The sequence below is a fragment of the Trichomycterus rosablanca genome, chromosome 6, assembly GCF_030014385.1.
Source record: "Trichomycterus rosablanca isolate fTriRos1 chromosome 6, fTriRos1.hap1, whole genome shotgun sequence".
NCBI lineage: Eukaryota > Metazoa > Chordata > Actinopteri > Siluriformes > Trichomycteridae > Trichomycterus > Trichomycterus rosablanca.
This window is the reverse complement of record NC_085993.1, coordinates 20,312,799-20,334,898: the sequence shown is the minus strand read 5'-3', so window position 1 is coordinate 20,334,898 and position 22,100 is coordinate 20,312,799. Positions and strand designations below refer to the sequence as shown.

The 22,100-nt window shown below is 36.2% G+C and overlaps 1 protein-coding gene across 2 annotated transcripts in view; it reads left to right on the top strand.

Moving 5' to 3' along the window:
* Nucleotides 1-22,100, top strand: part of foxp1b (forkhead box P1b) — a 323,816-nt gene that overhangs the window by 1,739 nt on the left and 299,977 nt on the right. The window contains exons 1-2 of one of the 2 annotated variants that reach the window (XM_062997543.1): nt 18,428-18,473; nt 19,375-19,468. The gene's annotated coding sequence lies outside the window, so the exon portion shown is untranslated. Of the gene's footprint in view, nt 1-18,427; nt 18,474-19,374; nt 19,469-22,100 lie in introns of those variants that run through there. The other variant, XM_062997542.1, reaches the window with a different exon arrangement.

Here is a 22,100-nt window from a genome sequence, read left to right as displayed (position 1 = left end):
TATTGTACCTTGCACAAATAGTATGTTTGCGTCAGGAATACTGCAATAGAATCAGAGCCACACCTTTTAACAAGCTATCAACCATTTATTGTATAATAATATGAATATTTATTATTATTAAGGATACTTTGTTGTTTGTAAATAACTTTAAACATTGTATTTATAGATTACAAACAATAAACAACAATACAAAACTTACCACATCTGATCAAGACAGGTGTTTGTCTTACATGACAAAAAAACCCCATAAAACTTCTGTATTCATTTAGCTGTAGCTGTGTCTATATCCTCAACCCTGACTGCCTATGTTCTCTGTCCTGAAGTGTAAAAACTGGATATATGCTTCACACTTATCTCTAAGTTTCTTTCAGCTGAATAGAAATCTCTGTAATTTAGAATTCATTATGACCCGAGCCTTTTTAAGAAAATTCATAGACTATTTCCGAAATCACATATCAGAAATACTGCACCACCTGAGTTTCATTGTACAAATAATATTTTTGCGTCAAGAATACTGCAATAGCATCAGAGCCACACCTTTTAACAAGCTATCAACCATTTATTGTATAATAATAATAATAATATGAATTATTAAAGACACTTTATAATTTGTAAATCACTTTAAAACCTTGTATTTAAAGATTTCAAATAATAAACAACCACAATATAAAACTTACAACGTCTAATCAGGAATGTTTATCGTACATAAAAAAACCCCAACTTTTGCATAGTTTTTAATATTTGGCAGTTCAGAGAAGAAAATGCGTCAGCCCTGTGTAGCTTATGATTTTGCATGCCTGTCATCATTGTTAAATCATTAATTCATACACATAATTTTGATCATTCATTAAAGGGGCCTTTTTAGAATTTGTCACTTTTGAAGTACTAACACTATTCTAATGATGCCTAAATTCCTAAATATTACTTTGGTCCAATTATGAAATAGTTATAGACCGAGCACTTTTAATAAAAATAATAAATTAAATATGATGTTGCTGTGATTTATCTAAAATATAAATATGAAAGATAAATGAAAGTCTGAACATCATGTTTATCACTTCTGTCGTTTTTGTTATAAAATATGAATTTTATATGAGGAGATTTAATAAGTCTAATAGTTAAATAACTGGATTAGCTAAAATAATTGGAATTAGGTTAAGTAATAACTGTGATAGGCCCATGGCTTTAAATGCATACTTACTTTAATATGGTTTTTATTTAAAAAATTTTTTTTTTTACAAAACAGTTATATAATTTATTTGTTCCTGAGTCGCTTTATTTGAATCAACAATGTATGGTTGTTTTATTGCTGCAGTGTTAAAAAATTTAAACAGACCAACACTTAATTTGAATTTGTTACTTAAATTAACCTCAATATATGAATTAAGCATTTGAATATACTAAGATAGTTTATTTATACCAGTGCTGCACAATAAAAGAAAACAATATTAGCATCCTGAACTGCCTTAAGTTTAATTCTTAGGATTAGTCACTGTGTTAAAAAGAATGTGAAGAAGGAAAAAGGGGGTAAGAAAGAACACTTTTTGTCTGTAATGTAAACAAAATTTGACAGGCAAACCTTGACAACTCAGATTAAGGAAAATACTGGAGATCAAACAAAGCTGCTGTGGTCGTTTCTTGCTTTAAAGAGAAGGAGGAGTGAGCGAGAGAAGAAAAAGTAATATCTGAACAGAGTTTGTGAGCATCCTTTTGCAAAAATAGACCTTGGCAAAAGCAGCCTGACCTCTGTTTAGGGTGTTAAGCTAAAGTTTTATTCATATGCTTTAGTCCTAATTTTGTATTGAGCCATGTAACTCTTACATTATCAGCTGATACTTCATAAAAGTCACACTTAGATATTGTACCTTTAGCTGCCTAACAATACAATAGGTGTTTCTGCTTACCATTCTGTTGCTATAAGTATGTGGACACTCCTTAATAACTGAGTGCAGGTGTTTTAGCCACACCCATCGCTAACAGGTGTATAAAGATTTTGGTTGTAATTAATTTAATATTATTGTAATGCTGATGGTCATTGTAATAATGGTACTGTTATTCAGAGGCTTAGTTCCAAATGGCAGTTTAATCAGTTTATTCACTTGCCACATGTCCTGCTTTATTCCTAATATTACATCTTTTATATGGCTCCAGACTTAGACACCATTAATGCTGAGGGGTACATACATGTTTCAGCAGTGGCAAGCAACACTTTGCACGTGGTACAACTGGGTGCTAGACTGGCTTGTCTGAAGATTAGACCCCTTATTTGTATTAAAATGTGAGAAGCACTATTAAACACAGTTTACAATGATTCATATCCAGAACCTCGGAGCAGCTAAATTAGAGGTACTTACAGGCAGCTGTAATGAGTACCCTCAGACAGTGATCTGAGAAGGGACACAGTCATATAGTCACAGTCATATAATTATAGATCATTATATATTATATTTGTTTTATATATATTTATATGTATTTTATACACACACACATATAATATGCACACACACACACATATATGTATATGTATGTGTATATATATATATATATATATATATATATATATATATAATCAGTGGCGATTTCTCTAAGATTAAATGGTCAAATATGTACAGTTGTGTTAACATTTCATCGACTACAAATGCGTTAGAATACGTATATCTCGAAGACGAGTTTGTTCAGAATCAGCTAATTATCACAAATCGACTCGATTTTCTTAACTTAACTCATACATTCCCATAGCGTCAATGCATTTGCCTGCAGACGCTGAGCGTCTCTTCACTTCTATGGGACTGCGTTGAGTTTTTTTTTTTTATGCTCCAAAACTCGTCGGTCATTGGATAAATGCCTCCATTTTGTCCCGCCCCCGGACGCTGAGCGTCTCCGGGGGGTGAATGGGGCTGTGGGCGGGTCTGGACGCTGAGCTTCTGCAAGATGATTGGAGGATCAGTGGAAAGGCTGAATCCCGTTTTGATTGACAGCTCGTTTGAGCGCTACACCGTCACTTTTCAAACTCAAACTCAAAAGAAGCTTTATTGGCATGACAAATAGGGACATTCGTATTGCCAGAGCAATACACTTCATTAGTCACTTAATCACTAGGAGCTTCAGTCCTATCGCGGATTTTGCGAGTGAAGTCGAAAGACAAACTGCAACCCATTTCAGGCCATTCTCTTGTAAAAGGAACAGAGGGCAGAATTTATGTGTAAATAAATTGACAAATTTTATGATGTAAGCCGACAATGAGCTTCCCCTCTTTGAAAGACCAGCAGCCGCCACTGATATATATATATATTATGTTATATTATATTTAGGGCTGTCGAAGTTAACGCGATAATAACGCATTAACGCAATCTCAATTTAACGCGATTAAAAAAAATAGTGCCGTTAACGCAAATTCTAGTTCATGTTGACACTTGACTGGTAGAACAAACGTTTTAATGTCGGACTTGCCACCGTTTTTCATTTGCGGTTTGTTAAAATAATATAACTGAGCGTCGTAGGGATGCACTTGCATAATAAAGAAATAAATACACGCTATATTCACAAGTTATCGGGAGCAAAACACTTCATTAACTTAATCTGTTACGGCACTGAATACCGGAGTCAAGCACGCTAGTCCATGAACTATGGAAGCCCCAAAAGGGTCAAAACACACTCACTTCGTGTAGAAACGTCCACTTTTCACATTTCACTTAAAAAACCTTGTTTTCTATAACATTTACACAGATTTTATTTAATGCGATTAATCGCGATTAACTATATGAAATTCTGAGATTAATCGCGATTAAAATTTTTAATCGTTTGACAGCCCTAATTATATTATATTATATGAGTGTATATATAATATAAATATAAAATACAAATGTATTATTTTGTATTTGTTCTGTTTTCAACTGAATGCAGATCAAAAGGATTTTGCAACTTATGGCTGTGTGTTTTTGTTTCCATTTTTCCTAATGTCATAAGTCTTATAATTGAAATACATTTATTATATTCCTGTTGAAGGCTGTATTATCGTCTCTGCTTTTTCTGTGTTGTGGTGTGGAATCTGATGTCTACCTAGACAAGTGATTTAACACGGCAGGACTTGGCTGCTTGATCATCCCGTGGTGCAGGAAAACTTGCTTTGATCATGAAATGTTCGCTCTTGAAAAAGCACTATGGCAGTGGGCATAATAAGACATTAGAACTGTAAGATCTAAGCTCTTGAGTGTCTGGTTTTGGATGTCATAGGAGGGATTGCTGGAGGTGGAATGAAAAATATGTTAATGTTGAGTACGTGATTAATGTGTATTTTTGTCTTGTCTTTTGAGCTTTTCAGTCTTTGTGTGTATTTGTGTAAAAGATGTGTGTTAAGTAGCCTCTGAGGGATTAATATTTTCCCTAGTGTTTCAATAGCAATGTGTCCACAATAATAACACATTTAATTAGGACCCAGGTTTGTATATATTAACGACCTGATCAGTGCATGTACAGTATATTAATTAGCACAGCAAACACTAAATGCAATCAAGTTTTATGATAAATTCAAAGCATTCTAATCTGACAGAACATTTCTTTGATGTTCTTATTCATGTTTTAATATAAAATTATGTGTCTCTTTTGACACCAGGTTTGACTTTGCTTGTTTATTTGGTAAATGCATACCACTATCTGAGGAATGGTAATAGGCAAGATGTAATTAGTGTAGGTACTTTACTTCAACGACATACTTTGCAGTTTTTGCCCAATGCACTTTAATTGAAGCTACAGATCGCTGTTATTTAAGGCTTTAGTAAAGGGGTTTATATGTTCAGTTGCAGTTTGGGCTAAAGCACACACTGTGTTTGCATGATCTCTATGAAACCTTCATGGAAGGGTGTAGCAGCACAGCTGTCAGCGTCCAGGTAGAGAATTAGCATTTGCCAGCAAAATTACGTAGACTGTTTGCTAGGGTGCCCTGATAACTTGACTTTCAGTATGAAGAACAGCTGGGGATGTCATAATTATTTGGACATCTGGCCATGAGCTTGTTGGAAATCCAATCCAATCTGAAAACAAATGGTATTAAAATAGAGTGACCTATGATTTATTTCAGCTATAACAACAGCCACCCTTCTGAGAAAGCTTCTCAAAACACTTTGAAGCATGTCTGTGGGAATTTGTGCCCATTCAGTCAACAGAGTATTTGTATATCTGGGCACTAATGCTGGATCTTTGACCATTCTGTTTGGTAGAATTATAAATAGGGATGTCCCGATCCGATCTCACAGATCAAGGCATTTTTAACTGATCGGAAATCGGCTTTACTAATGCTGATCATAACCCGATCTTTTGTTTTACGTCAGCATGTCCGCTGTGTGGAAATACTTTAAATTGGAAAGTGAAACGTGTCCAACAGCGGTGTAATGTCTGTAATGCGATCGTTTCATGAGTCGGTAGTAGCAGAGCTGCGTTCATTACTGTAGAATTTTACTATTTATATGGTGTGTGAGTCGAGGATCACTCCGGTTTACAAAACAATAACTTTAAATCTGAGTATGAAAACTTCAGGACCATAACATACAGCTTTTACGAGTTTACGTGTTACAAGACTGAACGACATCTCAGTATCAAGCACTCTGATTGGCTTAGTTATGTAACCGAGCGTCGTAGCGATGCACTCGCTTAATAAAGAAATAAAATACACGGTATATTCACAAATTGTCGGCAGCAAAACACTTTATTAACTTATTCTGTTTCGAATAGCGGACAGCCAGAGCCGAGCACGCTATCCCATGCACTATGGAAGCCCCAAAGGGTCAAAACACACTCACTTTGCGTAGACCCGTCCATCAAACCATTGTCACAATACAAGCACTTTAAGAACTGGCTTTCCTTCATAACAAAAGAGTGACTTTCCATTTTATTTTGGTATTCAGGTTTTACTGTAATGCTGTTAAGTAACTTATTTGTTTTTTTTATATTCAAGTTAAGCTGCTACACCACTTGTGAGTGGAGATTTTTGTTCATTTTGAGTGCATCACTGCATTAAACAGAATTATGTTCTTTGAATATAAAGTTCAAAGTGAAACTGTAATTATCTCACTTCATTTTTACTACAATGCTGCACTAGGTTTGTTTACTTTTATTTTGTAAAAGAACATTAAGCAATAGCTTGGATGCAGGCAATTTTTTCCTACAGCACTGCAGAGCTATTCAGTTGTTAAACATGTACTGTACATTGGATTAATTTGAATAACTGTTATGTACTTGAAGTGTGCACTGTGTAAACAGTGTTATCTTGTTCTTATCTAGACAATATCTAGAAAATACAAGTATCGGTTTGAGAATTGGTATCGGATCGGGATCAAAATTAAAGATCGGGATCGGGATCGGGAACAAAAAAACGTGATCGGGACATCCCTAATTATAAATGTAAATAAAGTTAAAACTTGAGGCCCATTTCAACAGATTAATTGAAGCCTAATTCAGCCAAGTATTAAAGTGTTTATTTAATAGTCATTGTCTTGTTTAAACATCCAGTTGAAACTGACTGTTGTTGAAAAAGTTTAGGCAGTACTGATTATTCCCTATTTCATCCACTTTTTGAGCATAATACTACCACCACAATGATTGGCAGTGGTACATTTAGACACAGGCACAAAAAAGCCATTGGCTGCAACTTACAACAAGCAAACAAAGGTCATATCACAAAGTTAAATGATATTATAATATATTAATTTTGAGCTAGCAGGTGATGTTTTAAAAAACAAACACAGAACAGAATATAAGTGTTAGTCACAAGTGTTAGATACGCTTAGATAAAAGTAATACATCTAGTGTAGTTTATTTATTATCTGAATGTATTTTAAAAGCCTACATTTTATTATTAATGACAAATTTGTTTAGCTTTACTGCAAAGTACCAATAGTTTCACTGTTTTCTTTTTTTGGTTAAGATTGTTTAACTTTTCATGCCAGACCTGTCTGCATAAACAAGTTGTGTGTTGTGTGACTTTTTGTTGTTTGTGGTTGATGTGCGTGTGCAGCTTTATCTGATAAAGAAAAAAAAACTGTTTATCCTTTAATAAATAGTCTTCCTCAAGGTCAAAATTAGATGTTTGCTTGTGCTGTTTGCCAAAATAAAGTCCCATTAGTGTTGTTCTTTCAAAAATGCAATATCAAGGTCACTAGTGTGAATAGTTGGATATTATCCTAAAAGCATTTTCATGTTATAAGTGCAAACATAATGCATAATCTGTTAAGGTGTTGAGCAATTGATCAGCGCAGCCTCCAAACTTAAAATTGAGTTGCTCAACTGAATGATTTAATATTGCATGAAGAAAAGTGGTGTTTAGGCCCTTGGACCCATTTGGTGCAAATTAAGATCGACTTAATGTAAGATGCTTGATTGGCGCAATTACAGTTCATTACACAATGAGGCTTGATTTCAATTTGGCTTAACTGCATGCAGAGGTGCAGGAAGTTTTCTACATACTCATGAAGTGACATTAAAAAGAGGGTTTTGGATATGAATGGCTGTATTAGAGTCTTCAAAAAAGTATCATCAGTCTTGGCAACACCCATTTTCAGTTTGAGTGAGTTCATGACATGGGTTAAACATGTCGAGTGCCCTTTCTTCTATTTTTTGTAGTACCACGCTGCATCGCAATGACTAAAAACACACTGCGGCAATGCGACTCACTTGGGATGAAAATGGAAAATCTTCGACAGGCCGAGTGTAAACATTGAGACAGAGTACAAGAAAACAGGTTCCAGAACGCATCATACAGATGCTCGCTGAGAGTAGGTTAATTGCTTTCTCTCTTTTTAGAATTTTCACTTTCACATCATATTTAGGGCGTGTCAGTCTGGTAGCTGTATAATTGCCTTTCCTACACACAGACTTCCTCATTTCTGCTCCAGTTAAGCTGTTATCTACAAGCAAGTACACCAGTCCTGAATGACACCCCACAGTTAGGAGGAATTTGGCACTGTAATCGCAGTATTCGTTGGTTGTCTATTAGTACTGTAATCATGTTTGTTGGCTGTTAATGCTGATGCTTTGTTGAAACATGCTATGTAAAATTACATTATGTATTGCTCTATCCTTTATCAGCCTTGTGACCTACACAGTGTATTATTTGGCTGACTATGTCAACTAGCAGTTGGAGTAACAAAATTATGGTCATGGCTTTTTAATGGATACATTGGAAAATAAATGTTAAATAAATCATGCAATTTATTCCCAACCCACCCCTTACCCCCATTAGAACATGGCTGCTGCGGGACATGCCATGCCAGCCTTAAATAAGTGGAACCCAGATGGTGCTCGCCTAATGCTCGCTTTGTTATCAAATTCTTCACTGGGACAACTATGCCACCAGCACCAAGTGATGGGTCAATTGAGAGCTTGTTAGTTAGCTCCCGTTTAGCATATGTCTGTCTGCTGATAGTCTGCCATTTGCTTAAATGTTTTAAAACCTGGTAAGAGGGAAAAACACATCCCTAAATGAATCAGAAAAGGAAGAGAAGGCTTTAAAGAAATATTGTACTTGCTTTTTCTATGCACCTATTTGCTTTTATAGGCCTAAATATTTTCCCCCTTCTTTTGAATCACTCATGTCCTTTTTGTGTAGTCTAATAGTGTAAAGGAGTTTGCTGTGTGAATCATTTAAAAAAAATTATAAGGCAAAAGCCAGGAAATACCACGGACAGGTCGCCAGTTCATCACATGGCAGACGCGCATACACACACATTCACACATTTACACACACACACTCACACTTGGGGCAATTTTAGTTCCAGATGTAAGTCTGAATTTAAGTTACTGAATCCTTTACTTTGGCATGATTCCATCAGTAGTGTCAAAATTTGAATAAATAATTTATCACTTAACAAATAATGCCACACCTAGATGTCATTTTGCAAAATGTTTTTCTTTGCTGACCCCGTATGCACCCTGTTGTTTTACATTTCTTGTATCTGGAATTATTCTTGTACGTATTTTAGGATACAGTAGTTACATTTTTCCTGCTGCATAGTACTTCATTTTTAGTTGCATCTTTGCATGTGCTATGGAATGGGCTGTTTCAGTGTTGGTTGTCATTGCCAATTACAATTTATAAGTGTAGTAACAATTTTTACCCCTTCAAAACATGTTTTTATTGGTTAATGGATTTTGGCAATGTGGTTGCACTAAAAAAATTAGGAACTCTGTGTGGAGTTTGCATGTTCTCCACGTGTCTCTGTGTGTGTCCTCCAGGTGTTCTGCTTTCTTCCCAAAAGTCCAAAGACATGCAGACAGGTTAATTGAAGCCACTACAATTGCCCTAAATGTAAGTGTGAATGAATGTGTGTGTGTGTCTGCCCTGTGATCGACTGGCGAGTTGTTCGAGGTGTTTCCTGTCTTTCCCCCAATGAATCAGACCCACCGTGACTCTGAGCAGGATAAATTGGGTTTAAAACAAACAATGAATGAATAAATGATTTGCTATTTCATTTTAATTATAATTTAATTTAGTTTGAGTTTACTTTCTCATTCTCCTTTTTGCTCTTGTTTTTTTTTTACTATCTCTTTACTTTCTGTCTGATTTTGCCATCCATTTGTGTGCCATCTCTCTGGATCAGTCCTTCAATTAAAAGAACTTTTGCTGTTTACTTTTGTAATTTGAAATGGTCATGTGTCCTTTTTAACAGCACACAGTTGTTAAATCAGTTGCTTTTGGTTATTTTTTGGCTTTCTGTAGCCAGCAAGTAAGTGGATGATTCTATACACAGTTATTGTGTATATACAAAGTCACTTTGTGTTCATATGCAGGTGTACTTCCAGCCGTTAAACATTACATACAAATCTTCAGATGTTTTCAGATGTTATGTTTTTTTTAAACATTATTGTAAACAGAATTTACTTGCTCATACAAAAAGAGTAGAATCATGATCAGTTCTTATAAATACAGAACGTTTATGAGTAGTATTAAATTCAAAACCAAATTTAAACCTGGATCTCAGCAGTGCTATTGGCTGATCTGGTGTTTTCACAGACATGGTTGGTTATGTCTGAGACTGTGTAGCTGGAAGCCCTGCAATTAATTAGCGCTTTGTTTAGGGTATTCCTGCCCTGTGCCCAGTGTTTCCCAGTGGAACCGGACCTGCCGTGACCCTAACCAGGTTTTAGTGCTTAATGAAATTAAAATAAATGAAAAAAGAGGCAATTTGCAGCAGCCAGTTTTGACTTTTTTACTAGGACTGTTTTTTCCTACATCATTTGTGTATGTATAAGGAAAAAAGGCACTGTCTTTTCATCTTTTTATGTACATGGTGGGTAAACAGTTCAGTTTGACCTACATGCCAATATCATACAAATTTTTTTTACTCTTAATGCGACCAAATTGCATGTAAAGAAAGAAAAAACTGCTGCGAACAGCTTAGTACTTCCAGCCTTAAAACAGAAATTCACTCTGGAATTACAGTGACTCCCTCATTTGCACTCACTTAGACCTTGGGGTAATTTTTAAGTCTTTTTTATATTTAAATTATTACTCAAACAGGTAAGGTAAACTTGCCAAACTCTTTACAAAACCTCATCCATATAATACGGCTGTGCAGCAACACCAGCTGTCAAATACAATTTATTAAGTTATAGTAAGTGTATGACAAATTAAGCATAATAGTTGCAGGGTACTTGGGTGGAAAACATTGAATTGTTTTTAGAAAGGTCATAAGTTGATTATGTAAATTTGATAATCGCAGGTCACCTTACCTTAAAAAAAACAAAAAAACATGCCTTTGCTTGTTTACAAGATACACATAATTAGTATCTGATATACTGGCTTGTCTTTGTTTAAGGAAATGTGTTTACATAATGTCATCGATGAAAACCACAATGTATAACACAACCTGGAACTTTTAATGCCTGCCCTTTTAACTGTCTTATATGAAGCATGTAGGTCTGAACTAAATATTGGGCTGACTGACCTAAATATCTCTAGATGAGATAATTGAGGCCTGTCCTGGTTTAATACTGGATGTTCTTCTGCTTTTAATTGTAATGATAATGAGAAATTTGAAAGCTTTTAAACATTTCTGTCCATACACGTGGCCAGAAGTATGTATATACCCCTGCTAATTTTTTCAGGTTCAGTTCAGGTGTTCCAGCCACTCCAATTGCCATATATTGGTGTATAAAATAATTATCTGCTGTTAACTTGGTGGCATGGTCCTTTCATGTTCCATCAGGACTATGGCCATGTGCGCAAAGTAGGGTCCAATAAAGAGTAGTTTGACTGGTTTGGTGTTGAGGAACTCAATCCCATTAAACAACTTTGGGATAAATTGGAACATTGTTTCCGAGCGAGACCTTTATGTCTGACATCAGTGCTTGACCTCACAAAGGCACTCCAATAACTTGTGGAAAGCCTTCCCAGAATAGTAGAGACTGTTGTGCTCAACAAGTCTGTTGCCAGGTGTCCAGATACTTTTGGCCAGTAAGCGTGGCTGGTATACTTAATATTATTTGGTTTATTACATACAGCACACCTAATGTTTGGTTACAATGTCCCTTAGCTCCATTTACCTTGATCAGACTTTTGATAACCATCTATCGGCATCTGGTACAACAGATTGGGTTTAACCATCTATGTTTTCTGGCACAGACTTGACTATTCAAAGCACATATTTACATATTCTTTATGGGGTTTGAGGTCAGGAAATCCAAAAGCTTAATTTGTGCCTCATTTTGCCTTTCCAAAACCATTGCCTTATTAAAACACAATTTAACAATCTCTCAGATTAAAATGCTTTATTACAATGGCAAATTATTTATCTACTTTTGGTGATGCAAAAATTCGTTTAATTCTATCATTCAACAGCTTTAATTAATTAATTAATTAATGGTGGAACAGTTTTCTTTGGTGTAGACAAATTTACTTTCTATTTTCTTCCACATACACCACTGTTTCATGCAGGAGTATAAACAGCATTTAGTGGACACAGGTAAAACATGACGTTAAAATCCTAATAAACAATAATAAGCAAACAATAGTGGACACAGGACTGAATGCAGTGCAGTCAATTGAGGGGCCCAGCCTTCCGATTGATAGTCCAGTATTTTCATTTCTGAGCTGCCACTGTATGAAATGTTTTGGCATCATGGTATATTAGAATAACAAGTATGTATTTGTTGACATTGAACATATATACATTATACTGTATGTCATCAAACAAACACATAGAATGTGTAGTAAGTTTCACAATATAACTGAAAGCAAAGGTCTCGATGGATTTTAGTGAAGTTATGATATAAAAATAGTTTGTCTATGCTTTTGAATAATTTTAAGATTCTTATATTTTATGTTAGAGGCCTTTCTTGAATAATACATGTTTCCAAAGGATCTGTTTTAGAGTTAAGATTATTTAGCCTTTTTCTATCGCATTACTGGTGCTGGTTTTGAAAACTGAATTTGCTCTTTACTAAGAGTAACTTTACATATTCCTGGTCTAAAACAAGCCCAGGGCAAAGGTATGAAGAAAAAAAAAACTTCGTAAATATTATAAGGATAAAATCTTAGAAGAACCAGACTCAATAGGGACCTATCCTCTTTGGGTGGCCTAAAGGAAATTTGGTTAATTTAAAATTAGATTAGGGTGGCACAGTGGCTTAATGGGTAGCACTGTCGCCTCACAGCAAGAAGGTCCTGGGTTCAAGCCCCAGATGGGGCACTCCGGGTCCTTTCTGTGTGGGTTTCCTCCAGGAGCTCCGGGTTCCTCCCACAGTTCAAAAACATGCAGTCAGGTTAATTGGAGACACTGAATTGCCCTATAGGTGTGTGTCTGTGTGTCTGTGTGTCTGTGTGTCTGTGTGTCTGCCCTGCCATGGACTGGCGCCCCGTCCAGGGTGTTACTGTGTGCCCTGCACCCATTGAAAAAGCTGGGACAGGCTCCAGCACCCAAACGACCCTAAATGGATAAGCGGTTAAATGAGTGAGTAAAATTTAATTATATACTAAATATAAATACTAAATATGTAAAATGAAAAGTAATAAAAATGCTAACTAATGAAATGATTACTAATAAAAAATATAACCAGCAGATAATTCTGGTCCGCATACCAGTTTTTACACCAGATACCCCCTGATGAAACCCTCCTTATCTATAAAACCGGCACTGAGAGTGTACCACTCAATGGCTAGGCCACCCCCCTCAGACACATGCCCGAAACAGCCTAGCCATTGGTATGCACACTTTTCAGTGTGCTATTAATGCCGGTCCCAAGCCTGGATAGAAATAGGAGGGTTCTGTCAAGAAGGGTGTTTGGAGTAAAAAAAAAAAAAAAAAAAAGTCTTGTATGCGGGCAGATCCACTGTAGCGACCCCTGTATATTGGAGCAGCCGAAAGAAAAAAAAATCAGCTTGTTCAGATCCAAGCTCTGCCTTGTTATTATTTGCACTGAAAATCTCCAATGGTTATTGTCACTTGGTTGCACTGTCAGCAATACCAACATTTCCCTGGAGCCTACTTAGACTTTGCTCAAGGGCTCTCTTTTTTTGGGAGAAGAACCTTGCTGTGGTGTATTTTTTTTTAAACCCTAGCAGTGCAGATTGGACTAACTGCTGTGAACTTTGTGAACTGCCTGATGTGAGAATTTAAAATTGTGTGGCTTCGTACACCACAGGTCAGTCTACAGGATCTGATTCTTTTGACAAGCTTCTTGATGTCTTATTGCCACTGCTTTACTGAACCTCTTCTTGATGGATGCTGGCACCTAATTTTGGACACACTGCCACTGCTCTTTGCCCCAGGCCTTGTTATAATAAGGGGTTACAAAGGTTTTAGTGTGTTCTTCTTCTGGTCCTTACCCCCTTCATGTCTGTATGGTGCAGCTAGGACTCTTGCCTGCTCTACTGCAATTTCTACTTCTTTTCTTCATTTAATCTTCACAACTACACCTAACCATTAGGGTTTGGGGTCACTTGACTTTTTTTCTGAAAAAAGACAGTAGTACGCAAGTGTTTTTATAAAGAGCTATTAATTCACTTGGGAAAATAAAGGCACAACAGGTCAAGCAGTTTAGTTGTTATGCAGTAAGTATTTACTAGGAACAGTTCTCCAGAAATAAATTTGATTTTTTTTTTTAACCACTGGCACATTTTCCGGATGGTCAATACTGTGTTAAACCAATCAAAGTATATATAAGAAGTAAATATTTCTCACTACTGTCCAGTAAACTGTGTGAATTAAAATGAGTTACTGAACAATTTGCAAGGATGTATAAAATGTATATTGTGCAAACTTAATATTAAGTGCTGTATATACGTATGTATACGTACACTGCCTGGCCAAAAAAAAGGTCACACACACTAACACACGCCTTTAGCTTTGATTACGGCACGCATTCGCTGTGGCATAATTTCCACAAGCTTCTGCAATGTCACAACATTTATTTCTGTCCAGAGTTGCATTAATTTTTCCCCAAGATCTTGTATTGATGATGGGAGATTTGGTCTTCTCCAAAGTCTTCTCTAGCACATCCCAAAGATTGCATGTGGAAATGCTCTTACTTTCACTATTAAACATATCCCTGAGTTCTGCTGTAGTTTTTCTATGATTTGATTTCACCAAACGTTTAAGTGATCGCCGATATATATATATATACACACACACACACACACCCATCAGCCATAACATTAAAACCACCTCCTTGTTTCTACACACATTGTCCATTTTATCAGCTCCACTTACCATATAGAAGCACTTTGTAGTTCTGCCAACAGCGCCCCGTGGGCAGCGTCCTGTGACCACTGATGAAGGTCTAGAAGATGACCGACTCAAACAGCAGCAATAGATGTGCGATCATCTCTGACTTTACATCTACAAGGTGGACCAACTAGGTAGGAGTGTCTAATAGAGTGGACAGTGAGTGGACACGACATTTTAAAACTCCAGTAGCGCTGCTGTGTCTGATCCACTCATACCAGCACAACACACACTAACACACTACCACTATGTCATACCCCACACACACACACACACACACACACACAGTCATATATACTGTTATTTTTGTTATTGTTATATCTGGTAAAAGTTGTAATAGAAAGCTTTGAAGACATTTTATTAATGTCAAGTTATTTAATTATGGTACAAATCTAAAATAATTAGTGTTTGTTTATATAAATGATAATGCAGCTGTATTTGGAATATAAAAACTATGTTACTAAAAATGCTAAAAAGTTTTTAATATCTGGTTTCCATTACTGTATAAGGGAAGGGAAGTTGCCCAAAACTAAGTAAATAAATGTTATGAATAAACATTCCATAAATGAAAGGTGTGTCTGTTTTAGGCAGGTAAAGTGGAATGACAAGTGTGTAAGAACAAAAGTGCTTTAGCAAGGTAGTATCTTGTAAACTGAACTGTAAAGATCAGTTCATCATTTAGTTTGCCTGATTTAGTAATCTCACATTGACAGTACTTGTGCACAACCAGGGTCCACCTAACAGTTTCAAAAACTCTTTCGAGTTTTACATGCTATTATAAAAGAATTAGTCTTCTTTAGAATGTTAAGCTGTTATTCACACAGGCATGACTGTGGTGTGATTGTTGTTTATTATTCACTCTGATGTTCAGTCAAAAGTGTGAATGAAATTCTGTCAGGACATGCCTATTATGACCTTTTAAAAATGATGTCAACGGGATTGCATAAAGTTTTAAACAACAACCTGTCATGGAAACAAACACTAAATTATAAACCTAATTATGCCCTGCACATCTCTGCATCACATTTGTTTCACAGCTTGTACACCACTATAAAGTATGCCAAACCTGAAACACTTGTCATGCACGCACGGGAACAAAAGAACCTCACACTGAGATTAACTGGCATGCTAATTTCACAAAACATCACCTTGCGTTTGCTACTCCATAGTGCGTAACGAAATCTGGTAATGTACCTCACTAGATTATTCAAAGAATAACCTTTTATCATGTTTCTTTTTTTATCTTAGCTAATGCGCAAAGCAAGATGAATTCTGCCCATAAAGGCAAACCCATCACTAGGGTCTTTTATTCTAAGTGGCTCTGGGGATTGGTATTGGCGAGTCTGTGGCATTCCCAGCACCGATGTATTTAATCAAGTGTCCACTTAGCCACCACAGCAAGTAATTGTCCCCAGTCGGCCACACACTGACCTTTAAATGTCTGTTCCGACCCTCTAACCTTGTCATCAGGTCTTAAGGAAAGCCTGTAAATCACACAGCTCTTCCCCAGCCTTTTTCTCTGTACCAGCAGGTCAAGAGTGTGAGAAAGGCTGTGTGTGCAAAAGAAACACTTTGTTGATATTGCTTTTTCAGTCAAAATGAGTAATGCATTTTATTTGATATGATGTGTGCCAGTGGCTTTTTTTTCTGAAAAACAAGCTTTAAAACAGTAGTAATTGTGATTTTAATAAAAGTCTGTCTGTTCTGTTAAGGTTCCAAGCAGGTCACTGGAATCTATCCACACTAAACGTAGCAATCTATGGCTCCGTCCAAAATCGCATACTTCCATACTAAACAGTACGCAAAAGCAGTATGAGAGAGCGGCTAGTGTGTCCGAATACATAGTATTCATTAAACAGTATGCGAAAAGTACTCGGATGACCTACTGCATAGGCAGCCATTTTTAAGTACACAAACAATGCACACTTGCGGTCTGACAGTCTGTCCCATAATTTAACTGGAGCAGCAAAGGCATTTGTAGCGTAGAAGAAAGATGGCGGAGGGTGGAGTAAGACAAAAAAATTTATGAATAAGTACAAGCCTGAGTAATGTTATGAGTGGCTTTGTGGAGAACAACATAATTAATTTAGTCTGATATTAAAATTGTTATAACTGTGGCGATGTAGCCTCATGCATCACGTGACATTGGTAAGATAGCGGGCGTAGTACGCCTGAGGTTGCGTGCTTACTGCTTTATCGGCTGAGCAGTGCGCACTGCCTTGGTTCTAGTACGTACTGATTAAGTATGCGATTTCAGACGCAGCCCATGTGTTTTTGGACCTGGCTTTGTGCACAGGTTTAGGAAATGGACCTTTCCCAAACTGTTGCCACACAGATGCATATAATTTATTTAAAATACCTGATTTTATACACCTGTTGACAGTGGGTGTGGTTGTAACACCTAACCTCAGTAATTAGTAAAGGTTAGTAAAAATGTTAACTTTTGTCCATTTAGTGTATATTTACCCTATGTCCAAAAGTATGTGGACACTTCACCATGAGCTTGCTAAACAAACACCCCATTTCAACGCTAAGGGTATTAATTTAAAGTCTCAATAATTAAGTTTAGGTGTTGCCACACCAATTGCTTAAATATTGTTAAAATGAATTATAAAAATCAATAAATTGTTCTCATCTTTGTGGCAACAATGTTAATGCTGCAAATTTTTAAGTAACAAGTAGCAGTCACGTTGAACAAGCTTCCTAATTCCTCAAGGGAAAAAAAAAAAAAAAAAACACTTGAATGGAACAGCTAGGGTGCAACTGGTTTGATTTAACAGTGGAAAGTTTAGTACACCACAAGTCTCTAAGCATGTGCACCAAACATGATTTGACAAAATGCTTTCAGACTAATAATAAATAAAGTATAAAGAATATAGAGAATAGCAGATGACTTAAAAGCTTCCGGAACAACAGTTACAGAGTGAAACACATTTATGAGCAATGCAGTCACCTCTTGTTTCTATACATTAGAAAAAAAAAGCTATGAAACAAGCTCAGAAACATGCATCTAATATTTGCACACAGGTATTGAGCTACAACAGAACAAAAATCTAATGATGATTAGTAATTAATAGGTTAGAACTTGGTAGTAATTCAGCTTGTCATTTTGTCCAACACAAACTAGTTCCTTAGTTTGCTCTTTGTTTTGATGGGGTTCATGGTCTTCTATAAACCTGTGTGGAGAGAAGCCTTTCAGGCCCACTCATATAGCCAGTGTCACCCTTCCATGACAAAATGCTGAATTTATCTTGATCTGATCTCCTCATTACCTGTCTTCCTAACACTATACAGAACAGATGTGTAATTACTAGAAAGCTGTTTTAAATTTAACACAAATCTAGATGTCTTCATCTCAGTTTGTTTATGATTCTAAGTTTTATTCTATTTTATATGATCACCAGTGCTTTCTTTTCTAAATATGATCCTGTAAAATGAGTAACGCTGCTTGCTATCATTTTGCTAGATACTTTTTTACTCAAGCTGTTATTTAAATTATATTTATAATTCATTCTGATAATAGTGTAAAAAATGAACATGCCTATGATTTATTCCAGTGTATGTTTATATTGCAGTTCTTTGGTGTCTCTCTCTTTATTTTTCTTTTTATCACCCTTGCCTGTCCACCACATAATGTCTGCTTCATAAATACTGGAGAGGCCCACGTTCTGCATATTTTTCCCTGATGAGGAACGTGACCCGCTAATCAGACTGCTCTTATCTGGAGCTGTTATAAGCACAGTGGATAAAGGGTTGGAGGTAATAGAGAGGGCAAGAATCTGTCTCGGCTGCACAGAGTCCCTTGCTAACAGTGTTGGTGTATATTGAAATTCCACCTGCTTGAATTCTGTGGAGGCGTTCTAGCTGTTATTTTGATGTTGCTTCTAGCATTTTCATACATAAAATGATATTTTAGGATTGTTTTGTGTGCAATGGTTGAGCATTAAAAGGCGTAGGTGGGATCTAAAATATAGTAATCACTGTGGGAGTGTGATGCCCAGCATGTGATGGTGGTTGGCAGTGATCTTCAACCATCAAAATGTCATTAAAACACCCATCAGCCTAATAAATGGCTGTCGCAGTGTCTTTGTCTTTTCTCCTTTTTTTTATTCTTACTATCACTTCCTCTGTCTTAATAAGAGCACTTGACTAAATGCTGACCACTGCAAGAGTCATTTTAATATGGAAATCTGGTAGGCCATACAGATATGTCAAGGCTACGTTTCACTTTCTTACACTGACAACTTTCAGGAGAATTCTTGACTATCAGTTTGTAGACGGCTTCTATAGTTATGAGTTGGCCTGAAATTCAGTGGCATTACTTGCAAATGCAGTGCAGATTTTAGCTCATTATTTGATTAGTAAATATCACCAAAGTTTAAAGTGGTAAACTGGTTAGAGGAGAAAATGAATGTTGGCCAGCGTTTAGATGCATTTAGGTCGCTCTAAGAACTCTTGGAATTAGTTTGTGGTTGTATTTGATCACGTTTGTGTGTTTTTTCCTATCTGTTTGAGTCAGCCGTGTTTATGTGGGTTGTGTAATTTTAAGGGACACCCCCCGCCTTAAGAAAATGGTATCTATTCCTGTTTGTAATTTGCTGATGTTCATCTGCATATCTCACTATCTTTCTTTCTGTTTCTCTGCTGTTTGATATTTTAGGTTAGGAAAGCCATCCGACGGCTCCTCCTTTAATGCTTTGCTGAATTTTAATAGGAAGAATGAAATGCCAATCGTGTCAGAACAACTGAAAAAGGTATGTCATCAGGTTTTTACTCAAATCTTTTCGATCTTACTTTCAGAGTTGATGCAAAGTAATTATGTACACGCTATCATTTATGCATTATGAATATTGTAAAATTGACTTGTGATTTTGACTTTCTTGACTCTCCATTCAACTAAGTATGTGACTTCTTCTGGCAGTGGTTGCACCAGAACTGATTGACTGGGGTTTTACAGGCAATGAAAGGAAGTCATCACTTATGCAGTCACATTTTATGATTTTTAAAAGAATGTATAAACCTAAACCCCATTTACAGAAAAGTTTAACTTTTTCGATACAAACTCGAATCTGGGATTTATTAATCTCTTAAGCCTTTGTTTTACTGACTTTTAATGTTTTGGCCGACCAACTTGATTGTATTTTGTATTTTATTAGGTATCTATTTTTACACACAAAAAGTACCACTAATGTTTCAGCAAATAATCCAGTAGTTACAGAACAACACTCCTTAACGTTTGATGGCCATATTTTTAAACTTTAGATTTTAATTATAATCAAAAGAATTAGAAGATCAGGGGAAACCTAAGTGCGGAAATGGCAAAGCAAAACATTACTACCGAATGTCTGTAGCCTTTGATCTTTCTGATGGAATTGCAGTAAAATATTGTGCGTTATAAAGCACAAACACGATCTCTTTTTGGTTACACAGATAAAGATTTGCATAACAGGAGAATGGCAAATGTGGATCAGTACCCAAATAATTATATAACTTCTACTGGAATGGCATATTTCAGGTTGAAGAGAATTTATAAACCACAGCTTTTAGTTTATCTAAGCATCTGACATGTTGTAACATATTTTCTGCAGTTAGGGTTTGTAATTATTGGTTAGGTGTTGTTTTGAACTCATATCACAATAATTATTAATTTTCACCAATTTCATTCAGCTTTAGTCAGCATAGGGGAGTTACCGACTGCATTTACAGTAAAGAGGCCACAGAAGCAATGTGTCAGCAATAGCCCACTTTTATGCATTACCGTCACATACCAGTGTTTGTACCCTCCTGTGTACCACCAAGATTGCTTACACATGCTTACACACACACACACACACACACACACACACACACACACAAACCCTCAACAGATAGGCAGCCACAACGTTTGTGCTAAACTAATGATGTAGGTCTGTAAAGAAGATTTTCCCCGTAGCTATTTTCATTACTGCCATATCATTACATTTATGCTGCTGTTTTTTTACTAGAAGAAATCCTATATGACAATTAAAATACATAAAACAATATTTTGGTCTAAGAATATCAAACCTCATTTGCAGTTGGAACATTTTGTAAAATGACAAAAACAATAAATAAACTGTGATTTGTTGTGAGAGTACTTTGGAATACAGTGGTACCTTAAAAACTCAATGTCAATTGGTTCTGGGAGTGGCGTCAAGTTTTTAAGGTGTTGAGTTTTTTAAGTTTTTTTTTAGCCTCAAGGATATATGGGAAACCTGTTAATGCGTTCCATGGTCCCGTGGAACTGCATATATTTTAGGTTCATGTAAAATAATGTGGTTGTTTTTGACACTTGTACACTGAAAATAACACAAATATAATATAAAAAAAACAACTGAAAACTGATACAAATCAATAAATACAATAAAACCTGCTCTTTATCTTTACTTAATTGTTTTCTTATGCTTCTTAATCGTGGAGAGAACTTATAAGCAGTAATAATTAAGAGCAGTTTAGTGTTTCTATGTCGTTTTTTATACATTGTTACATTTATTTAATGATGAGCATTTTAGACTCTCTCGGAAAAGCTGATTCGTACAATTTCTCAGAACCCTGAGCTATAACACAAGTTTAAAAGTTTGCCGGTTATTCCACACAAATGTATATTCGTCTCATATTCGCACTTTGATGACGTTTTACCGCACCACTCAAGCCGAGCACTGAACAAAGCAGCACACGTTGAGTTTAAGGGAAACGTTGAGTTTAAGGGTACAAATTTCTCGACAAAGGGCGTTGAGTTTCAAAGGTCTTGAGTTTAGGGGACGTTGAGTTACAAGTTACCACTGTACTTTGGTGATCTCTTGTCACTTAACATAGTTCACCACTGCATCAAGTAATGCAACTTGAAACTTTTATTATGCAAAGTGGGGCATACATCAATCTATGCAGAAATCCATCTATTAGATAAATCCATTGTAGGTTATGGTAAGGTGGTGCCTTAAGGTAATCGGCATGGGTGACTTGCGTATATGTGAAGGGTAACATTAAGAAGAAGAAGAAGAAGATATACTTTATTTGTCATATATACATATACAGTTGTACAGTACAATGAAATTCTTTCTTCGCATATCCCAGCTTGTTTTGGAAGCTGGGGTCAGAGCGCAGGGTCAGCCACCTTACGGCGCCCCTGGAGCAGACAGGGTTAAGGGTCTTGCTCAAAGACCCAACAGTGGCTGCATAGCAGAGCCTGGATTTGAACCGCCAATCTTCTGATTGATAGCCCAAAGCTCTACCCACTAGGCTTCCACTGTCCTTAAATTAACATGAAGGTGTATATTAGGATTATAAAGAGTCATATGTTCTCCTGGTAGGTCCATGGTTATTTCAGCATGACATTGTGTCTAGTGTGCACAAAATGCATGTGCTTGA